The 6,000-nt window shown below is 49.3% G+C and overlaps 1 protein-coding gene across 3 annotated transcripts in view; it reads left to right on the forward strand.

Annotated features, from left to right (window-relative positions):
* TSPAN18 (tetraspanin 18) overlaps positions 1 to 6,000 on the forward strand; it is a 182,380-nt gene that overhangs the window by 76,625 nt on the left and 99,755 nt on the right. The window lies entirely within an intron of this gene.

Below are 6,000 nucleotides of genomic sequence, written 5' to 3' on the forward strand. Positions count from 1 at the left end.
CTGTGCCTTTATGGGGCTTACCTTCTTGCTACAATCTTCAGGGTTTGTGGTTTGTTAAGGAGAAAATGGCATTGGACCTTATCCTTGTTTTTGGAATCAGAAGCTCTGGAATCCGGTTTCTGCCACTTGCTAGCTATGTGACCTTGCACATGCCATATCATGCCACGAGCCTCAGTTTTCTCATCTGTAAAATGGGGATCCGGGTGCCTCTCCTCTAGGGAGAGCTCTGGGCCCTGTGGACAGCAGCCATGAGCACCAGTTTGGGGACTTCTGTCTATCAACCAAACCCTTCTTAAAGGGGGGATGGGGTGCAATAAACTGCCTGCAACTGCCAGCTTTCTGGGGCTGGAGTGAGAGGTGGGGACGTTGGCGAATGATGTGTTTCTGAGTACTGCTGGGTCTTTGAGCCTGTCTGTGGAATACCTACTTTTCAGCCGTGGTTTCTTTTTTTCTGTTCCTTTAAGAGAAAGCAATTGAGAAAGGACTAGCTTATCACACACATTAAGGAAATATGATGCTCTAGAGGTTTCTGCAAAGGGCAAGAGGAGTAGCCAGAGACGGTGGCTTAGTCATCAAGTGGCTGCACTGGAGGGCACCCGGCCAGTCCTGTCGTCTGCAGAGTAGAGATAGTGAAGCCTGTTGAAGGCTTGGAAAACCTCCCTGGCGTCTGCACGCTGGGCTCTGCTGGAGGGCGTCCCGCAGTCTCCACATTCCACTGAGAGGCCCCTCTGCTTCTCACCTGGTCCCCAACCCCCGGGGTGGGGGGTGCTGCTTGGGGCAGATCCAGATGTTGGGGCTGCCAAGGGCCTGGGGACCAAGAGGTGGCTGAGTGGTTGTTGTTTTTTTAAATATTATAACAACTTTAATTGGTCATTGGAAAATGTGATGGCTAACTTCTAGAGATGTGACACACACACACACACACACACACACACACACACACGCACGACGAGACGACTGTTAAGCTCCTTGATGCATGGGACACTATCTTATTGCTCTAGCAGCGGTTCTCACGAGACGACTGTTAAGCTCCTTGATGGATGGGACACTATCTTATTGCTCTAGCAGCGGTTCTCAACCTGTGGGTCGTGAACAATGAAAATACATCCTGCATATCAGATATTTACATTACGATTCATAACAGTAGCAAAATTACAGTTATGAAGTAGCAACGAAAATAATTTTATGGTTGGGGGTCACCACACCATGAGTAACTGTATTAAAGGGTCGCGGCATTAGGAAGGTTGAGAACCACTAGGCTGTAATAGCACACAGTAGGGTCAACAGATATTTGCTGGATGATGAATGAATGGAACCTTCCAACAGTCTGTTCGTGCCTCTGTCCTGCCACAACTCTGGGCATGTTTGGTACATAAGACTGTAGCACTTTTAAAAATATTGAGGTACAAAATACATACAGAGCTCGAGCACATTTTGACTTGTATACACCCATGTAATCCACACTCCCAGCAAGATAGAGAACTATCCACCAGCCCAGAAAGTTCCCCTGTGCCCCTCCCAGTCAGTCCTTCCTCACTCCCCAGGGGCAGCCCCTCATCTGCTCTCTATCACTGTGGGTTAGCTCTGCCTCTTCTAGACCTGCCTGGAGATGGAACCCTACAGTTGCACTCTTGTATCTGACGTCCTTTACTCAGTTTCATGTTTCTGGGATTCAACCATGTTGTTGCCTGTATGGGTAGCTCATCATTTTTCTTTGCTGCATAGTATTCCATCATGTTTATAAAAAATAATTTGACCATCCATTCACCCTTTGATGGACATTTGGTTGTTTCTAATTTGGGGCTACTATGTAGTCAAGCTACTGCGAACATTTGAGTACAGGTATTTGGGTGGACACACACTATCTCTTCTCTTGGGAAAATACCTAAGGGTAGAATGGATGCCTCAGAGATTAGGTGTATGTTTACTTTATAAGAAACTGCCAAACTGTTTTCTAAGATGCTTGTACCACTTCACACCTCCACCCGCTGTGCATGAGGGTTCCAGTTCTTCCACGACCTGGTTAACACTTGGTGTGGTCAGCTTTTTCATTGTACACATTCCATCATTGTGTAATGTTAACTCATTGTGGTTTTAATTTGCACTTGGCTAGTGAAGCGGAGCATGTTTTCTTGGGCTTATTGTCATTTTGAGTGTCGTCACTTGTGAAATATCCACTCAAGTCTTTTGCCCCCCCCCACTTTTTTTAAATTGGATTGATTGTCCTTTTAGTATCAAGTTAAAGGATTTCTTAATTTCTGGAAGAAAACCTAGGAGCATATCGTCACAACCGTGTGGTAGGCAAATGTTCTTAGACGGGACATTAAAAATAATAACCATAAAAGGAAAATGTGGAGAATTGGACTTCATCAAAATGTAAAACTTCTGTTCATCAAAGACACTGTTACGAAAATGAGTAGGAAGCCACGGACTGGAATAAGATGATCACAACACATGTATCCAGACTATTCCACAACTATTTCTGAAGACTTGCCCACTCCAGGCACTTGCCCGATCCTATGAGGCCCTACAGCCAGCAGCCCTCTTTACGCAACACCATCTGACACGCTGGCCCCGTTCCGCTTCAGCACTCCCGGGTAAACCCTCTTCCACGTGGCTCGGCCCCGACCCCTTGCTGTCTGCCAGCGTGCGGAGCTGCCTTCACCATCCCTCAAGGCTCTGAACTCTTTCCCCTGGAGCTTCCTTCACACAGGCTGTGCCTCTAGAACTTTCTTCTTGGCTGTCACCCATGATCTCTCCTGGCCCTTCAGTGTGCCACATGAGGCCCAGGCATGAGGGAAACTTCCTTGCATTCCAGAAGCTTCCTCGGATCCCAGAGGCTCTATGGTGGGAGCTGTGGTGGGAGGAAGAGGCCAGGGCACAGCCTGCACTGTTGGCTTAGGGCAGTGGTTCTCAACCTTTTGGCCCTTTAAATACAGTTCCTCATGTTGTGACCCAACCATAAAATTATTTTCGTTGCTACTTCATAACTGTAATGTTGCTACTGTTGTGAATCGTAATGTAAATATCTGATATGCAGGATGGTCTTAGGCGACCCCTGTGAAAGGGTCGTTCGACTGCCAAAGGGGTCGACAGGTTGAGAACCGCTGGCTTAGGGGGAGAGATTGAAGTGCCATTTAGAACCCCACTTTGCTCAAGGGCAAAGTGCAAACTATTGAGGGACACGTCTGTGCTGGTGCTGATGGATGGGACACTATCTTATTGTCCCCTCCTGGGCTAGATGTCCCCCCTTTAGCTCCTGGGTGTGAGGGGGTCGGGCTGGGAGGTGTTGGGAAGACTCTGGAGCCCAGAACAACAGCTAATTACCAACCAGTGCCAACCAGCATCGGGCAGGATCTGTTCTGGTGCGTGTGGTGGGCTCTTGGCCGTATGTCAGCCTTCTGCTCCTGGCTCACGGTCCTGCTTTTACCCCATTTTCTCTAAAGCCTCTTTATTCTTGTCTTTATGACAGTCATGTCAGCCCATTACCTTTCCAACAAGACCACAGATGATGAGAATGAATCCAGGCATTAATGGCCCAGCTCTGCCCTCAGACCTGTTGAACCCTTGCCATTAGCTCTCTGGGGACCCTGTGCCATCACTTCTCATATGTATCTCCATGTAATGAGGTACTATTCTGTTCTCTGTCCACGATCTGTCTCCGTCCCTGGTCAGCAGACGCTGTGAAGGCCGCTACCACTCCTGCTGTGTCTACTGTCGTGTCCCTGACACCCAGCGCTGTGCCTGGCCCCCAGGACTTGCTCAATGAAGACTTGACCAATTAGTGAGGGTTAACGAACAGCCACCCGGCAAGACAGACGGCCCAAGCACATGCTCCCATTTTCCCAATTGGGAGACCGAGGCCTCCTGAACATCAATGGCTTTGTTTAGGGTCTCACGGCTGAAAAGGGGCAGAGTCAGGAATGAACAGATCTTCTGGTTTCCAGCATGTTCTGCTCTGGGACGGCTGCCCTCCTTACTCCTAAGTTTAAACCCAGTAATGTGAGTGGTGAACGCTCTAAAAATGTGGAGTGCTATATAAATAAACGGTACCATTAAAAATATCTATGGGGATTTTAATCATCCCTGACCACGGTAATAAGACAAAGCATTATTCTTAATACGGGCAAGGCTAGTGCTAAAATCCAGATGTTTCCTAAGGGCTTGATGAATTTCACGTGTGAATGCTTCTGTTATACATGGATGAGATGCAAAATATCTTTATAAAATAAGCGTAGGGAGTGAATGATAACAATACATTGAGCACATGCGTACCCACCACCTAAACCCAGAAATACCAAAAGTCCCGTGTGCCCTGCCTTAGCCTGTCTCTTCCCATGCTAGGTTTTCCATGTATCCTCCTCCTGCTTCTTTTTTTATGGTTTTTCCACATCCGTTACTTTAATATTTCCTCCTCACATAGATTCATTCAGCAAATGCTTATAGAGCTTTACTGCCACGGGTAGAGTTTCAGAGCTCCCAGCCCAGCCCTGTGCCCTTCCCTTGTTCCAAGGGAAGGAAGACCGGTGAGTTGGCTTTCCTCTGCCAAAAATGTTCTCCTGGTGGTACGTGCACCCCGCCCCCCGCTGGCCCCCAAAGCCAATTTCCCTCCTCATATGCCTCGTTGGCGTTTTGGCCCCCACTGCAGCCCACTGTGAGTTTTCTCCACAGAATATTTGTGGCTTTGGCAGGGTGGCCGATGCCATTAATAGAGTTCCCTTTGTCTGGAGCTTTCCTCCCCTCTGTGTTTTGCTCCCTGTGCATCGTGGCGTTGAGACCTGGCCAAGCAGAACTTTGCTCCAGGGGCCTCTTCCTCTTGCCGCCTGCTGAGCAGTGGTGCCCGGGCAGCTGTGGCCCTGGGATGGCTGTGGTCACAGGGCAGGGGTGGCAGTCGAGGACATGTGACGGAGGGTGATGAACACTGGCTCTTTATTTATTTATTTATTTAATATATTTTTATTGATTTCAGAGAGGAAGGGAGAGTCAGAGAGCGAGAGATAGAAATATCAATGATGAGAGAGAATCATCGATCGGCTGCCTCAGCACGCCCACCACTGGGGATCGAGCCTGCAACCCAGGCATGTGCCCTTGACTGGAATCAAACCTGGAACCCTTCAGTCCTTAGGCCAGTGCTTTTATCCATTGAGCCAAACCAGCTGGGCGAACACTGGCTCTTTAATATCTGCATGACTTGGGCAAGTCACTGTGAACTCCTCACATTCCCTGTCTGCAAGGCGGGTTCAACAGTGCCCACCACTGGCTGCCTGGAGGGTTAGGAGGGGAAGCCCTTGAAGTCCTCAGCACGGTGGGGGGCCCTGTCTCGTTAGCTGCTTTGATCAGGTGAGACCAGAGCACTCATGGATGCCACCCACAGGCCTTCACAGTGAGTGACAGTTTGGGGTCTGCAGACCTTTGCATACCCACCATCCTTACATGTTATGTCCCCAGATGACGGATGAGCAGACTGAGGCTCAGGGAAGATGGGATTTGTTTGTGGCCCCCCACTGGTGAATGCAGAGTGGATTGGAGCCTCCTTTCTGCTCCATGGGATGCTCACCCCAGCCCTCTTCACAGGGAGGGGCTAGGTGAGCTCCGGGGGCTGGGGCAGTGGGATACGCTGGCAGGGAAAGAGGTTCTTGGTTCAGTGCCTTGAGTCCTGGCATTGGGTGGGTTCAGGGTGAATTTTAATGACATCCTCTAGTCTCTTCCTGCCAGTTTTGTGCCATCTGTTACTCCTGGGGACAATGGTTCAGGGCCTCCTCCCCCAGGCCCCCTGAGGATGGAAGATGTGTAGGGATCTGGGATGGTGTCAGGGCTGTGGTCACTTCCCCATTACCTGCACATGGTTTGTCCACTTATATTTTTAACTCTTGCCCTGTTTTCCTCCATCACTGTTTGGGGCAGTCTTAGGAATGCAAACCAGTTTTACTATTAGCCAGAGTAGGACCTATTTAGGAAGGCGTATCTGCTGCTTATGAGGGTGGGGATAAGATGGCGGGG

The sequence above is a fragment of the Myotis brandtii genome, unplaced genomic scaffold (assembly GCF_000412655.1).
Source record: "Myotis brandtii unplaced genomic scaffold, ASM41265v1 scaffold324, whole genome shotgun sequence".
In the NCBI taxonomy this organism is placed as follows: Eukaryota; Metazoa; Chordata; class Mammalia; order Chiroptera; family Vespertilionidae; genus Myotis; species Myotis brandtii.